We start from the raw sequence: 18,138 nt of genomic DNA on the forward strand, positions 1-18,138 counted from the left end.
TGACCACAGTCAACGTTATTCAATTGAGTTCTCATAGCTTCATTATAATAATAAAAAATCTATTATAGATGACCTAAGATCTGAAGGTTCTGATACTTCCTTGCTCTGTAGTTAGGTATTCAACGCTCGCAGTATTTTGGAAAAGTGTCAGTAAAAAAGAGTAATTTCCCAATTCGATTGTAGTTGAGTATTCCATGATATTTTATACGTATTTAGTGTTACTCGTATAGAATTTATTTAATTATTAAAATGTTCTTCATTGAAATAAATTATAATAATACTGAATTATAAAAAAAATATAGACGACTGTTACCACTTTCCATCAGGTGGGCCGTCAACTTGCTCGCCATTCTAAGTTGTATAAAAGAAACTCATTACGCTATTTTTTCCCTTTCCCTTTCCTCTTAAAACATCAGCTAACTTTAGTTGCCAACCCACCTGTCAAGCGTAGCAACTACTGGCAAAACTTCTCTTATGGGATAGGCTTATGTTTAGTAATGGATAGTTAACGACTGACATGATAAATAAAAAGCTATTTTTAGTTTAAAATTTATGCGCTGTTAAGATACCAACGTTCACAAGTTCTATTACTTATATTGTGATTATACCAAACCGTTGGCTAGTTCCATTAATTTTATTTTTTTCTGAACATAGAATACAAATATCCATAAGACTATGGTGAAACACTGCATCCCAAATAGGTAAATATTGTATTTTAAAATAATCTGTGTCCTTACCTTAACTTGTCTGTATATTATATGGTATGTAGTCCTAGTAAGCAAAAAAAAGGGTATTTTATACAATTTGTAATGGTAAAAAGCTGATGATTCACATGATTGAATATGGTAACTGTTGCTTGTTGAAATGTATTGTACCATGAACGTCACAAAGGCATCCCTGAATTGCCTCCATACCATTTGATTTACCTTGGTGGAATAAATAATTCCTCCATCCTTTTTCTCTTTTCCTGGTCCAAAGAAGTGGTATAACAGTATAGTTCAATATTAACTCCGGAAATAGCACGGCATCGAATTCAAAGCCACGTGTTTTCAATCACAATGAGTGCCAAAACGTATAAATATATGCTTTTAATGTATTAATAAATACTATTTGAAGACAGAAACGTCTGGCGGACATGATATTTGGATGTTTCTCGTTGTTTTATTTCTACCGTTCTCTGAGAAAGTGACATAATATGGCCATTGACAGTTTATAATTAATTTATTATAGTAGAATAGGATTTCAATCAACTTTATTATGCTCCCGACTCGATTATCTTTATAATACCGTATCTAACATATATTACGACATCAGATATGCTGTCATAAAATATTAAAATTTATTTATATTACTTAAAATGAACAATCATTAAAAAATATTATTTTTATTATTATATTTTTGTAGTACAATTAATTTGCATTATCCACATGAAATATTTTTATAATTATTATTAGCTAGAGAAACTCTATGTCGACTAAAGCGTTATTGAGAACACTATGCAATTCTACACAGTATATAGCTTACAGTCATTTAGCAAATAGGTTTGAATAAGTAAATACTTAATGACTTCGAATTGTTGGTTAAATATTTCAATTTATATGAACTGCTGATCTCGTACAGTGCGGTTTCTATGGAATTTTCTCCCGCAAATGCTCAGGTTTAGGTAGAATGAGCTCCCTGTCAAAGTTTTCTCTAGAGACTATAGTACAGAATTTTTCAAAAAGAGTACATTAAGGTTTTCTCAGGATCAGCAACGCACACGTGACAACCCTAGTGTAGTAGACGGGCTGTATTCTTGTTTGCTATCTTCATGATATGATTATATAACAAAAAAAGTTATTTCTACCTTGTACTTAATATTTTGAGATATTGGCTTCTTTTATTTTTGGTCAAACGAAGTTTCTGATAGACTTAATATAGACACTACATTAACAAGTATGTACAAAATAAAACAACCCATTAATGCTCCGCTAATAAGAACTCTTACTATCCCTACTAATATTATGAATGTAAAAGTGAGTTTATTTGTTATCTTATAGCGCCTTAACGGCTTCGCCGATTACTAAGAAATTTGGTATACAAGTACTATATGAAATGAAGAAGGATATAGAATACTTTTTATCCCAGCCAGTAAACATGTCCTAGTCATGCGTAACATAGTGACAGATAAAAGTTGGTACAGTAATAAGAGAACAATTCTATCTTACTTTTGTCACGTTGGGCATGCAGGGTTTTAATTCGAGTTTTTCACCTTTTTAACTGACTTCAAAAAGAAGGAGGTTATCTCATGACTTCGTCAGTTAAAAACCAATTTGTAAAATGATTTTTTTATCTGAAAGGATATAGTTACAGATCAGTCTTATAGAAATTTTACCAATATCAATTCAGTAGTTTATTATTACATCAAAATAACTGGTTTTCCATAATTAAAGTCAGTTTTTTTTTATGAAACATAATATTAATGAATTGTAAAATAGTACTTTGTTTCGCTAGTTACTTATATCGATAAAAAATAAAATAAAGGAGAAATAACAACTTCTTTATATTTTTAATTCGATAAATACAAAATATACTTACAACCATCTATTTTTATGGTGCTGTTCATCTCTATAGGTAACTGTTTCCAGTTTCCATCATGTAGTCAGGTAAACCGTCAGATTCTTGGCTATTTATATTATATATCATAAAACAGATTATCTTTAGCTAAGTCATGGCGCGTAACACAAAACATACCGTTTATGAGTGTTTTATGGCATTTTACAATATACACAAATGATAACGTTATTTACTATTACGTCACTGCTCATATCTAATAAAGAAGCAGAATTTATTGTAATCGTTAGTGCGTACATTCTTGTAAACATACAATTACATACTGTATTCGAAACAAAATTAAAATAACACGTGTATTCGGTTTATAAAAACATTGGATTAAATTCATGAGCAATATAACTCATTCCACCCACGAATTACTTTACACAAGCCAGACACAAAATGATTCATAACATTTTTTTACAACAACCGAAAGAAGTCAAATAATATCAAAATAAAGGTATTGGTATTCTTCTATGAAAAATAACATTAACAGAATTTCACGCACACACACACACACACAGATTCACTGTATTTACTTAAATTGAATGTGTCTCTATAAAAGAAATTGTCATACCTTTTCTAAAGACTCCATACAATCTCCATCCATCCATTCATTTCTCCAATATTTAAATATTTAAAAATGAAACGTTTACAATGTAATATATTAAAGATAAAAAATTTCTTTGAGATCACTGCCAGCTGGTAGGGTACCTAGGAGACTTGCAGCTTGAGACTTTTTCCAATTGGTTTTATTTCCATCTCTGGGAAAATATTGTAACATGATATCGAACTCAGTGCTCATGAAAGGAAGCTCTTTTGTAAGGGTACTGTACAGAAAATTTCGATTTTTGAATGATATCTTTCTATTCATTCTAGCTCGTCTTAAGTCTACAACTGTTACATAGACATCCCTTTAAACAATTCTTCCGAATATATCAATAATGACATCATATAATACAAGTCCATGTAAATCTATCCTTCTGTATCAGCTCTTGTCACATCTATCTTTGGATACACAAAGAGTCGTCTTAGATACTGTTCATTTTACTACAATAATTATTGCTTGGTAACATTATCAATCGAAAAACAGACAACCAATAGGAAGAAAAAGGCTCTTGACTGGCAACTAAGGAGTTATTATTATTACTTAGGAGTTATTCCCATAAGGATGGGAAAACGCAGTGCAGGACGATCCCCCACTAGATGGAATGCCGACCTCAAATGCATTGCAGGAAGTCAGTGGATGCAGATGACTCAGGACCGTTCATTATGGCAGTCTATAGGGGAGGCCTATGTTCAGCAATGAACAAATAATGGCTGATATGATGATGATGATGATGAACGTTGTCAATATTAAATATTTGAAGGATTACAATTATTATTATTGGAAGCAGATGGGTAACGTTTTGAAAAATAGATTGTCATTAGTGCTTATCAAATCTTTAGAAACACTAAATTCTGTCGTCATTGTTTTAACAAATAAATAATTTCAGATGTAGTAAAAAAATGTGGGAATTTATCATGATTGTCAATTTCCAAATAGATTACTCAATTTAGTAAACATAGCACGAGTACACTAATTTCAATATATAAAAGGAAGTACCTAGTCAAGACTAGAATATACTTGTATATTTAGAGTCAAAATATCCACAAGGTAAACTCAGGTAACCTTGGCATGCTTTAAGCAACCAAGTATTTTAACTGTTAGGAGATTTTTGATGATTTTGGTAAGTCATTTAGTATGTAGCTTTTGTAGTTCAAATATAGCAGTTGTCATTTGTCGTGAAACTTACTCCTACATAGTCTTTAACAACATTATCGCTTAGATGGTCACACAATGCGGAGAGATGAAGAATATATTTAATCAGAAAATCTTTTCGCCTTTTCTAAAAAGAATAAGCCCCCTGCTATTTGTTAAAAAAAACTTTTATTAAAAATGATAATACGAACAGAAAATCTTAAAGCAGCAAAATTAGATGAATCCACATGTAGAGGGAATAAGCTAATCATAGGAAGAATCTAGAAATAATATATTTGAATTATTAAAATGTTAAATTCCTTTGCGTAAATTTATTAATGTATTATATACACACTTAATAATAAGTAATGCACGTTCGTTATTTGTTTAGTTGGTTTAATATTCCACATAGTGTTTATTGAAAACATGAAAATTTATATTGTCTGTAGTGCGTCACGCGTCGTTAAGATATGTATCTGTGGCCTTGACGTAGTATCAGTTAACAGTTTTATCAACTACAGTTTAATATTCTTTTATTTTTATTATTTTTCTTTGCATCCGACTATTAAATACTTGTAAAGTTACAACACAATTCTGTCGAAAGCATAACACATTTGACGTGAGGCTGTAGTACAAATTTAGGTTGTCAGTTCTTCGAGCTATGTGACCAGTTCATTGCCACTTCAGCTTGCTTATCCTTTGAGCTATGTTGATCACTTTTATTCTTTTGCGGATATTCTTATTCCTCATTAAACAAAAAATTGCTTGTTTTCGAATACGGTAATAGGGTGCTGGTGTTAGGGGGCTTAGTCCCAGCATAAAATAGGCCACCCCTTCCTTTCCCGTGGATGTGATAAGTGGCAGATAAAGGCTCTTGTGGTATAGAAATGGGAAGCAGCCTCCCTCTTAAAACATAACCAAAAGCCAAATTGCGGTTGCCAACCCGCTTGTCAAGCGTGACAATTACTGGCAAAACCCCCCTTCTGATGGAGGCTACATTCAGCAGTGGGCAGTTAATGGCTGATACAACAACATAGGTAAATAGGTAGCACCTAATGTCTGTCACATTCTCAATTTATTCTAATAATGTGACTCGCCAAGGCCATGTCTAGTCTAGACACGTTTATTATAAACTTTGGGTATTTTTAAAATAAGAATCTGTAACGAAAATCAATTCGTGAAAGTTGGACGTAATATTTGCTATTTTTAAAATTACTTTATATTTTCAACTTTATGGTCTAAACTAGCTTATACAAGTTGTTGGCTTAATTTTAAGCGATATTAATATATTCTCAATTTCTTTTATGATTTTTTTCTTATAAAGAAACTCTCATGATGCGATATTTCCATTCGTCCGTCGGTCACAGCGCTGTTCAAGTCTGAAATATGAAACAATTCTGCATATTGTTAACCTACACATATTGCAATAAAAATATTTAAAAAATATTTTGATTTTCTTTGCCAAAAAGAATCCAAAAGGGGTACTCAACATTTCAAGATTGAGCTACTAGTCCAAGATGGATATCTTTTTATTTAGAACTTTTACTTATGATCGAAAATGTTAGTATAATATACCATACTCCCTCTATCGTATCTTCGAAGTCTCTGAAGCAAAAAGATTGAATTAATTATAGTTTATTAAGATACATGTGAATATTACAGTAAAAATAAAACATTATTTCTAACTAGTAACGTTTTTGAGGGATTATCTAAAAACCTCCAAAAATAAGCTTAGTTATACGGTCCCATAATAATCACAATTAAAGTCCAATATAATAAATCACATATTATAGTATTAATAATAAATAAATAATAATATAATAAAGGCCGTTTTATTTCATATAGTGTACGGAATCTTCGGTGTGAGAATTCAACTCTCACCTTATAAGTTTTTTTATTAGTCTCTGAAAAACTGTTATATTGAAATGAAGGTAAAAAAATGTACCTAATTTATCTAAATGATCGCGTTAATTTTCATTTCTAATAAACTAAAAACGCAAAAGTCTGAAAGTTAATATAAGAGAAATGTTTATTCATTAAATAAACATTTCACTATCAATCTCTATCAATTACGTGTCATGTGTGAGTCGTATGTGTGTGTGTGTGTTACAAATATATTAAAGAAACAATTTGGACATATCCATATAACTTTCAAGATACCCCACAGGTCATAAATTAAATACTCATAAAGTGATAATTTTAGCAGTATCTATCTTTATGTCTGTTTCTTACATCCATACAATGTACTGCTTCACTCATTTTCATAATTTGGTCACTAACATTGTCATAGAGTCTAAAATACATTTTTTTAATAGGTGAAAATGGAATGATCACCCCGTCTGCACTATTGGTATATTCTGGCGGGGCACCAGTGAAAATTTATAGATAAAGATGAAAGCAGGCCAGTAAGCATATAGTGACGAATTTCATAATAATTAACTGCGATGGTTTTCAGGGGGAACCGCTTGGATATAGACTGATAGACTATATTGCTAGCAATTTACCTTTCAGACAGCATTACTAACAATTCTTATTCCCCTAATATTAAATTTTTGTTAACTAAAAATAGTCACAGATATTATAATAATATAAAAGTTGAAAATAAACAAAAATATATTTAATTATTAACAAAAAATAAATGGAACCCGTGACGATTTAAAGGCGAGGCGGTGTGTTAAACCGCTGCACCACCGAAATTGTTTTCTATCAAAATATACTTCTTGTAACATTTTAGGTCACGAGAAGTAGTTTTTTATAGATTAAGTTATATCTATTAATTACATCTACAAACTGGTACCGATTGTCTACGTTAACATGGCACACCCCTCCAATTTTTTTACTTCAATGCGAATGACCATATCAGACTGGTGGTGCTCTGTTTGTGTTTGTGAGGAAACGTCTTCAGTAGTTGTATAGAAATATATCAAAGAGTATTATACTCCTTGGTTAAATCATTGTAAACATTTTCATTGGCACATTTTTAATTCTTTAAGAGGCGTATCATGTTATTATAGACAATTTATATTTAATTAAAATGTAAACTGAGATATAATAATCTTAAATAAAATAGCAATAAATATTTCTAAAAAATTGTCTGGACATTAGAATACATTTCACATACATGTCGTTTCTACAAATTATCAATAAAACAAGTTTTTTATGGCGGGCATGTAATATCACTACATAGTATAAAATAAAGTCGCTGTCGTTGTCTCTCCGTCCCTATGTATGCTTAAATTTTGAAAACTACGCAACGGATTTTGAAACGGTTATTTTTTTAAATAGATAGTGATTCAAGAGGAAATTTTATATGTATAATATAGTAGATAAACATTGATAATTTTAGAGATTTCTAATGTGATGAGATGTAGTGTGCACCCGTGCGAAGCCAGGGCGAGTCGCTAGTTTATAATAAATCATTGGTGCTATCACACATAGATACATTTAATACTAATGCGACAGTGGCGAGAGGAATGTTAAGTCGGGAATTTTTCATGTAAAAAATCTTTAATTAGCCTATTTTGTCTTTCAACATATATGTATGTTATATATGATGACAAGCATAATTTCGTTATTGTATTCTTGTATTTCTAATGTTATCTTTTAAGCATGTTATATTTTTTTGTTTATTATTTCATTAATGTGTGCGTACTTGCATTTACAGTTGCCCATTTTACGCGTTTCTTTTATATTCTATAACTATGTGTGGAGACCCATTATTGGCTATCTTTTTTATTATAATATGTATTTTCTGTTATTATTGGAAAAGCTGTTGGTCTTACAAATAAATAAATTAATAATATAACATTCTGAAACACTGTCTAGTTAGATAAGGTCATTGATTTGTTTCAGATGACGTTACGCATGACTTGCCTTTCAAGGTCTTGATTCACGGTTTCTTCCAAACATATACTTACTTGCTATATAACATTTACCTATAAAACGTTTGAAGTAAAGGCTCTAATAGTAAGTAGATACTAATTTAATTAACACTATATTTATATGGTCATACGCTGTGTCGTTCTGAATGCGTTGAACACGTTCGTGGACTTATTAAAACATTAGTACAGACTGGTACATTTTTTTATCGGTGAAACGGTATGGTAACCCCGCTTGTGTTAACGGGATACGCTGGCGGAGCACCAGTGAAGGGTGGTAGATGAGAATGAAAACAGGCTAGTTAGCCCATCATGATGAATTCATCAGGAATTAACCATGATAGTTTCCAGGGAGAACCGTGAGGAGTTCGACCTGGTTGGGTATATTGCTAGCAATAGGATTCTCTCCATTACTAACAATCCCTTTCCCTACTGGTACATATTGGTAGGCATTGAATGGGCCACCTCTTCCTTTATCGTGGGTGTTGTAAGAGGCGACTAAGGGAACTTAATTGTCGAGGGATGGGCAGCAGCGTCTCTCTTTAAACATCATCAAAGTCTACCAAGCATAGTAACAATTTTTTTTCAAAACGTTGGCGATAAAGAAGCAGGTATGTAGTTACTATTTACATGTAAATTTTTTTTATACTAAATAATAATAAACATTATGTGAAACAAACTACAGTGCATTAATGAAAACCGCATTCAAATCAGTTAACCGGTTTCTGAGATTAGCGCGCACAAACGTACAGACAAACAGACAAAAATTCTAAAAATCTTTTAGTTTCTATTGTGTTCATAAAGTCCCCCTATGGAAGTTTTTCTTATATATATATATCTTTCATGTACAGACTATGAACAGTTACGATTTTATTATATGTATTGATTTATACTTTAATTTATAATATAATTATATATACATTTGATAAACGTAACACCGTATGGTGTTCTTTACCAGTTAACTATTGGGCAAATAGAGAAATAGGTAGGCGGTGCATTCATAAATTAAGAAAACATAAACTAATACTTAACATATTTATACAAACAAGTTTTTTTTTTCCAAATAAACTTGGTTCGAATAAAAAGATTGCGTTCCACCAAAAAAAAAACGGACTTCAATTGTGACAAAACCAGTTATTTTGATTTAAAAACTAATAAAAAAGAATTTTCCAAAATAAATTTATAAATGACGGAGTTATGACGTAACTAACATAAAAAATACAACTAAATTGAGGACCTTCTTTTTCAGGTTGGTTAAAAATGATACTAATTAGACAGCAATGACAGCTGAATGCGCCATGCTAATATGGAAGGTGCAAATTTTTTCTTCTTTCTAATCCCCTTACTCAATTCAAGGTATTTTTTTAATTACACCGATTTCATTATTAACAACTTTTTATGGAATATCAACATATTATTATATTTATGTGTATTTAATTTTTAGAGTTATCAAAATCGATAAACAAACATATGAATATTGTTTACTAATTATATCAAATATGGAAAAATAGATGATTATACAATTTACGCAATTATTAAAAAGATTCTTATTATAACATTAGAATTTTGTATAATTTCCACTTAAAAAATAATTGATATTTGCTTATTGCTTAATAACCCATTTCCTTTTACTCCCTCAAATTATCTGAGTATATCGATTACAGATTTGCGTGCATTTAATAACGCAGTAGATACCTTCACGCTAGTACATTTAAATATTTGTAACGCGGGAACGCGTTATCAGTAATAAACAAAGATAAGAATATGAAAATTTATATGATATTTACTTACACCTTACAAATGTTTATTGACACTGCACAAAATGATACAGCACAAAACCGGTTTTCAGTTATCGATAATTTCGAAAAACGCGCGATTTAAGAACACCAATCTTCATATACGAGTAGTTACACGTCGAGTTCACTTTGTTATCGGCGCGGCACTAACACGAGCAGTTATTTTACGCACACATCTATAAGTTTATAACTCAACACAATGGTTAGGTACCACGAAAATAGTGCTGTGAAAACCGGTCGTATCGTATCTTTCTTTTAGCGGACAGATGTTAAAATTGCGTAATGCGACCGAAAACTGTCGGATTTGACTTTCGCTTCAATACTACCGCGCGGCGCCTACGTTCAACGCATTCGATTTTATTTTAGCTCCGTGTTCCTAGTAATTTGTAGGCCAAGAGCCGACATACTGTTAATCAATCTATGTAAATTAGATTACAACCGTGTATTTTTCGTTGCCATTTTTAAATCTTTTTTTTTTTAACTGAAGTTTTCTTTTGCTGACTTTGTGTCACCTAATTATTTAATGCATGAGTGCAACATAAGACGGAATTTTTGTGATATTGATATTTTTTGGATACACATACGAAAATAAAGTTAAATAAAAAAATTTAATATATTTATATTAAGAGATAAAAATCCAGAAAATAAACTATATTAAAAAAAATTATTATGCCAATTTTTAATTGCGTACAAGATGTTTACTGTCTATACTCATGGAAATTAAAATTAAAGCATTTGCTACTATTTCTTTTTTTTTTTAACTTCTGAAATAATCTTTTTAAGTTTAATAATAATAAGTATTTCAATTGATTTACGTTTCTAGAACAAATTTATATTTATATTCAAGTCAAAACACCATCTAGACTAACTAAATTAAAAATAAAAAATAAATAATTTGTATTTATATATTTATATTATTGTACCTGTGCTCTAAGTGTACTAAGAGTAGGTATCTGGTACTATAGAACGACTGAACTATTTTGACACTTGTTCAATGAATTGTAAAATAATAATCAATGGAAAAATCCCACAAAATTGAATGTAAATATCAAAATAGGTAGCAATTTAGTACTTATTTATAAAAAACGGAACTACCCGACTGATCTAACTCATGAAAACAAAAAATATTTGATCTACAAAAATGAAAGAAAAAACAGACAAGAATTTTTCGAAGTTACCGGCTATAAAATCTATTGTCTAAAAAATTTCTCAGAAACATACTAGTGTAAGGCGTTATGACTTTTTTTATGTTTTTATAAATACTTATAATTATCACTATGTCTGAAGTAATTATTCACTTGATCTGATCAGCTACTAATCACCATCAGTATCATACAACCACGAAAATTTTTATTACCATACAAACCATATGATGAGTGACAATCATCCGTCATGTATTTTTATTAGAAATTCTTTCCACATAAGATAACACTATAGAATCAACTTTTAGCATCAGCATACGACATCGAAACCTTACAATTAAGAGCATGTTTTTTCATACTCCTAATGGTCCGGCAAACACACTTGCAGTTCTTCGAGTATTACAAGTGCTTATGAGCGGAAGTTTAGAAGCCAGTCTATTATTTATAAATGCTCCTTTGATGTATTTCAGATAAAAGTCATAAATTACTTACTGAGAGTACTTTGTATTATTATATCATAGTTCCAATGTGCTAATCGCTTACTCGTGAAGTGACTGATAAAAGTACGAAGTTGTTTTCAATTTGATGACATTTCGAGACATGTTGATTTTGATGTTGACGTTCATGTGACTAGAGGGAGACTTTGTACAAAAGTTGATTGCTTGGGTACCTCTGTCCTATTCGTGTTTCAACCGTGAAGCAGCTGTGTTTGCATGGCTGTATTTCGGTTTGAAGGGTGGGATATGGCGTGAATTTACAGGGTACAGAGGAATAACACCTGAGTTCTCAGGAATGGCAACGCATGGGGTGTATCATGGGCGAAACAGTATACTCTGTTACGTCCATGGTACTGCTCATGTCTATAGGCGACGGTTACCACTTTTCATCAGGTGGACCGTCAGCTTCTTTGCCATTCTAAGTTGTATAAAGAAAAATATTTATCATTTAATAGTAGTAATTTCACATAAATTCATGAGAATAACCTCTATAATCTATCTGAAGTATATTAAACATTTCCTTTTTCCATTTAATTACATCGTTAATGTTTTTATTGATATTACAGTACAATACAATATTTCATATATATAATATAAATACATTACTTTTTAAACGTAACATAAAAAATAAGTTTTATTATTAATTTCTTGATTCCCACAAAATATTTTAACTCCAATTGGAAAAAAAAATATTATGTCAATAATTTATTGCTAATATTTTGTGGTTATACCTATGAGTATTTATTTTTATTTTCAAAGTTTATAAGAGTTTTTCTTTCGTATACATTTTATCCTTCTTAATAGACCACCCAGATGAAACAAAGCGTTCATCGAATTCACGTCAATAATTTTTCTTTAATTGAAATCTACTTATCTATTAGTGTAGACTAAAATTTAATTACACAAATTGATAACATAAAATATAAGAATAATTAGTTATTATCGAATTATTTTTTACGAGTTAAGAAAACAAAACTGATAACTAGATGTAATTAATAACAGCACAACATCAGTAACCACTAGTTTTTACATTCATTATCTTTGTATTTATAAATATTCTAAAAAATAAATACATTGGCAATTGTAATTCCTAATAAGAGAGTAGAAATGTTTTTCGACAGTTAAAAATAAATATTAAATACAATAATAATGTAAATATTTTATTTAATGTAAAGAAATATAAAAACATTTTATCTTAACCGCAAGAGTATCAAATAACTACAGTCGGTGTAATCATTATAATAAGACAAAGAGGCCTTACAAGGCTGAGCGCAAGGTTGACAAAGCAATGGCAAAAAAAAACTAAATAAAAGTATTAATACTTACTTAAGAGATGCATAGGTATATATGTATAATATATTAATATTATTTATTAATATTTATTTATTTATTATTAATATCAATTTATTAATCATCGTCAATTTGTGAGATGATAATGTGTAATTAAAAGAATTTATATTACAATTTCTCATCAATGTACTAGGTGAGGATGCTATTTAGTGTTAAGTCTGTATATCTTCTAGTAATAAGAGAACAATAAAATTATTACAAATAAATAGAAAATATTGCAAATTTTACTCATAACATAATTAACTTAACGACGTCAATTTACGTGCCCGTCAATTAATTCAGAAAAATGCAAATTATTGGAATATTCCATAATAAACTATTAATTTTCTTAGTGTACCAATCAAACAATAGATTTGCATGTGAATACTGTGATTTAGCAGTATTTATTCACTTAACAATTTTCTTGGTAAGCAATTTTTATTTCAATTTCCATCGTTGTAAGATCAAAATTATTTGAGTGTAGTAGAACAACAGAAATGTCACGTCATAAATTTTGATAATAGCTTGGCTAATAAGCAAGTGGAGTAATATCGATGCTTACCAAATACTTGGTTGAACTGTAGTTGAATATTGATTGATGCGATGAGTAAGATATTGTGACGTTTTCAAGGTTAGTTGACTAATCGTCATAAAAAGCAATTGTATGTACTATTCCACAATTATTATTTAATATTATCACTATATACGAATACTATGAATACATAGTAAAAAAACTAGGATAATGTCACAGTATAAGTAATAACTTATACTGTGACATTATCCTAGTTTTTTTCGTGGCTTCGTCTGCATAACTGAAATTGATTGACCGCAATAAAAACTAGTCTACGTGAATATAACGTAAGTATATGAACCAGAGGGAGATTCTGTACAAAAGTCGATTGCTTGGGTACCTCTGTTCCATTCGTGTTTCAACCGTGAAGCAGCTGTGTTTGCATGGCTGTGTTTCGGTTTGAAGGGTGGGATATGGCGTGAATTTACTGGGTACAGAGGAATAACATCTGAGTACTTAGGAATGGCAACGCATGGGAGGTATCATGGGCGAAACAGTATACTCTGTTATATCCATGGTACTGCTCATGTCTATAGGCGACGGTTACCACTTTCCATCAGGTGGGCCGTTAGCTTGTTTGCCATTCTAAGTTGAAATGTCTTCACACAATTGCATACGTTTTACTTTTCTATTATTATTTAGTGAAAATGAAGTGGTATCACTGTCTGCGCCATCAGTATACGCAGGCTATTATTGGATGATAATGAAATGGTAAACCTGCCTGCGTTAACGGCATACACTGACGGGGCACCAGTAAGTGATGATAGATGAGAATGAAAAGGCAGGTCAGTTAGCCCATCGTGATGAATGCACCTGGGATTTAGCACGATGGTTTCCAGGGGGGATCACATGGAGGTCGACCTGACAAAGTATACTGCTAGCAATGGAACTGGTAGTCCACATTACTAACAATTACAGATTAAGATAAAATTAGGTTAGTTTGCCCATGATTGCTAATTCGCCGAGAATTAACTACGATTGTTTCCTGCGATTGGGGGACTGCGTGGAGATCGGTCTGAAAGGACATATTGCTAGCAATGCAGACTAATTTTGCCATTACTAAATCCCTTCACCCTTCACGCTTCTTGATATATTATAACGGGAAAATCGTATGATATGGTGTCGTATTATGGTAAATTATAAAAGTACTCATAGGTATATATAGATTTAGAAATAATATGGGTGCGGTAGTCACGCGATCTGGCCATAGGTCATGCATTGGGGTTAACAGCAAATAGGTTAATGTATAGTTTAGCCTTCGTAGAACATTTCATCAAATCGATGCGACGATTCCGGATACAAACAGCTTGTTGTTATTCTAAATAAAAAAAAAAAAAAAAAATCAGCCGAGACTAAGTTCTAAAAGAAGGTGTTTGCGTATTTGTTTTTTTTTTTGCATGAACATGATACAAATTTTGAACCGATTTTAATAAGTCTGGAATATTTCACATTTACCATGTTGTTTTTCATGTTGTTTGTCACTCTAGATACGTTACTTTACGTGTATATAGACTGTTACAAATTAATATAAATAAAATTGCAGATAGTCACTAACTTCGGATTTATTCGTGAGTTATCGGCGGCCCTTATTGTTACAATAAAATGAAATCGCAGTAGATGATAAACTGGGCCGTACAGAATAAGCGAGTAGAGACTTTATGACACTGTGTTAAAGTCTCCATTCGCTCCCTCTTATCATAGAAGTAATAATTCATATATAACTTTTAATAGCAAATAGTAGCAAGTGTCGTATTTAATCATTGTAAGCGGAAGTCACATTTATTATTTCGTCATAGTCGTAGAATACCGACGGATCTTTATATGTAATCTTTGTCAGATCCGTCAGTATTCTACGACTATGACGATTTGTCACCGGTATAACTGTGAAGAAAAAATAATTTCATTAATTGATAATAATTTAAACGTGGCAATACTTTCCACTCCTATGTTCTAAAAATAATGCTTGCGATCTATCGGGTTTATTTTTATGCTGCTTTATTTTATCACAAATGAAGCTTATCACAAAAGATGTACTGTACGGAAAAAATGTTATAATTTTTTTTTACAACACAGGGGGCAAACGAGCATGCGGCTCACCTGATGGTAAGTGACTACTGCCGTCCATGATCACCCACAACACCAACGGCATTGTAGGTATGATGTCAGCCTTTTAAAAAAGAATATGCTCTTTTCTTGAAAGTTATATCGTCGTATCGGTTCGAAAATACTGCTGCTGGAAGTAATGTATGTATTGTCTCCATTTCAATTAACAGTCTATAAAATCATTAAGAAGTCTAAGTCCAATGGTCATCTTTTACTTTCAAAATATCGATTTTCTGTCGTCTGTGTCGTTCCTGTTACAGAATAACATAACAAGGTTATATATATATAACCTACGGTGGGAAAAAATCTGTCCAATGTCAATATTTCTGTAACAAACCTTTTTGGTAATTAGTATGGAGACATTTACTGTTTATATGTATAGCACTCTGCATCTGAATATAATATAAAATAAAAAAAATAATCACCATTATTTTTTTGTTTATAACCTATCTCACCAATAAAATTCAATAAATATTGCTTTTAAGTTTCTTTACAGACAAAAAATCTAAGGGGGAAGGGATTGTTAATCATGGGAAGGTAGGACAATACACCCTATCAGGTCGACCTCCACGCGGTTTCCCCTGGAAAGCATCGTGACTAATTTATCGTTGAATACGTCACGATGGGCTAACTGACTTGCTTTTTTATCCTCACCTATTATCCCTCACTGGTGCTCCGCCAGTGTATACCGATAGCGCAGGAGGGGTTCTCATTCCATTACCATCCATTAAAAAAAACTAACATAACCTTTAAGTCCTTTTAAATTCTCTAAATATTGCTACATACCTTTATAGCTACAGTGTTTTGGATTACAGGCCCCACTCACAACCATATCAATTTCCCCATTCTTCTTCTTCAACCTCATCAATTCTTCTTTTTTCATCAACCACTTGACTGTCTTCTGAGCTATCTGTAATTTACTCGTTTGATTTTATATCACATAAAAGTGTCTCTTATAAATATTAAAATAAAAAGTAAGTAATAAACATTGTATTAAAAAAAAAAAAAAAACAGACTAATGGACAGCTTCACACACTTTCAATTTCGCAATTCCCTGATTGCGCCGATTCGAAACCATTAACGTCCAATTAACGTGATGAATACGACAAAAACGGACACTCATTGAGTACACTGACCCAATTAAATACTTATTAACTATTTGAGACACTTTGCCGAACTATTCCCGGTTCGTGTATATCCGAACGATTTCGTTTTTGCCACGTGCAATTTTTGTTTTCATTAAGATAAGCTTCAGTTCGTCTAGGGAAGAATTCGCTCGCAAAAACACGTGAGTGTAACATTTACGCGCTATTAACTTCCAAATAGAACGAAAACCATTGAAATTATATATAGCACAATGCTAAATGGTAGCAGTAAGTAAAAAAACCTTTTTTAACTCCTCGTGTTTATTAAGATTCATAAGACTAAGCATAAGCTGTCAATATTTAAAATATTTTTTTATACAAAATATTGGTGAATTAAATGGAACCTTTTGTCTACAACAACCGTTGTTTAGTGCCATTATTTAAAAAAAGCTTATAAATAGATAATTTATAATTAAATATTTTTTTAATAATGACAACTATTTTAGTCTTAAATGAGCCTCTTTTTTGCATATTTAAAAAAAATTTAAGTAATTAACTTTTATGAACTCTGATCGAATAAAAATTTATATTTTAATATTTATTAAAAATGTGTAAATTTGCCCTTATCATGGGCAGCAGCGTCCTTCTTAAAACTCTAACTCTAACTAACTCTATTCTAACTGCGGTTGCCAATCCGACTGCCAAGCGCGACAACTACTGGTAAAATCCCCCAAGAGGGAGACTTGTTCAGCAGTGGACAGTTAAAGGTGGATATGACGATGATGTAGAATTGTACTATATTGATCATGAGCGAGTTCAAACTCCGACTCTTAATTGGCCGATTTTCGGGCAATGACCACAATTTTAATTTAGCGCTAGATTCGTGCCTGCTTACATTTAAAGCTAAATTAAATTAAAAAATAAATATTAAATAAATAATTATAAAACATTTTTAAGTAAATTCATAAATAATAATAATAATTAATATTTATTTTATATTTTTTAAATTTACTCTTATTTAATTTAATAAATTTAAATCACATAATCGAGTCGTCAAGTGTAGAAGTGTAAATATGTATATAAAAAGCAGGATTTTGCTTAGTAAAAGTGTGACTTCAAAATGTACGTTGTAATAGCATTTAGATAAATTTAAAAAGTGCATTACAAATATCAGTGATAGCTAACATACAATGAAATTTTTAACTTATAAATCTTGTAATTAAGGTTTTTTATTGATCAATTTTTATATCCAATCTCTTGTCATATAACGCTGCCGGCGATCACGTATGAAAACAATTATAGTGACTACAATCAAACCTATTTCGTCACAATGAGTCAGTTTCTTAGAAAACCAAATTCACTTTCATTCGTTGGCGTCAATGTGTCTAAGAGTTTCTTTGTATA

General features: G+C 31.1%; 2 protein-coding genes across 9 annotated transcripts in view; one reads left to right on the forward strand and one right to left on the reverse strand.

The window, feature by feature from the left end:
• The window catches only part of LOC113509841 (uncharacterized), a 91,570-nt gene extending 81,212 nt beyond the window's left edge, over positions 1 to 10,358 (reverse strand). The window contains exon 1 of the mRNA XM_052899289.1: positions 10,003 to 10,358. The gene's annotated coding sequence lies outside the window, so the exon portion shown is untranslated. The remainder of the gene's footprint in view (positions 1 to 10,002) is intronic.
• LOC113509722 (gustatory and odorant receptor 22) overlaps positions 1 to 18,138 on the forward strand; it is a 133,841-nt gene that overhangs the window by 76,630 nt on the left and 39,073 nt on the right. The window lies entirely within an intron of this gene.

The sequence above is a fragment of the Galleria mellonella genome, unplaced genomic scaffold, assembly GCF_026898425.1.
Source record: "Galleria mellonella isolate WM207_F2 unplaced genomic scaffold, CSIRO_AGI_GalMel_v1 utg57, whole genome shotgun sequence".
Taxonomy (NCBI): Eukaryota; Metazoa; Arthropoda; class Insecta; order Lepidoptera; family Pyralidae; genus Galleria; species Galleria mellonella.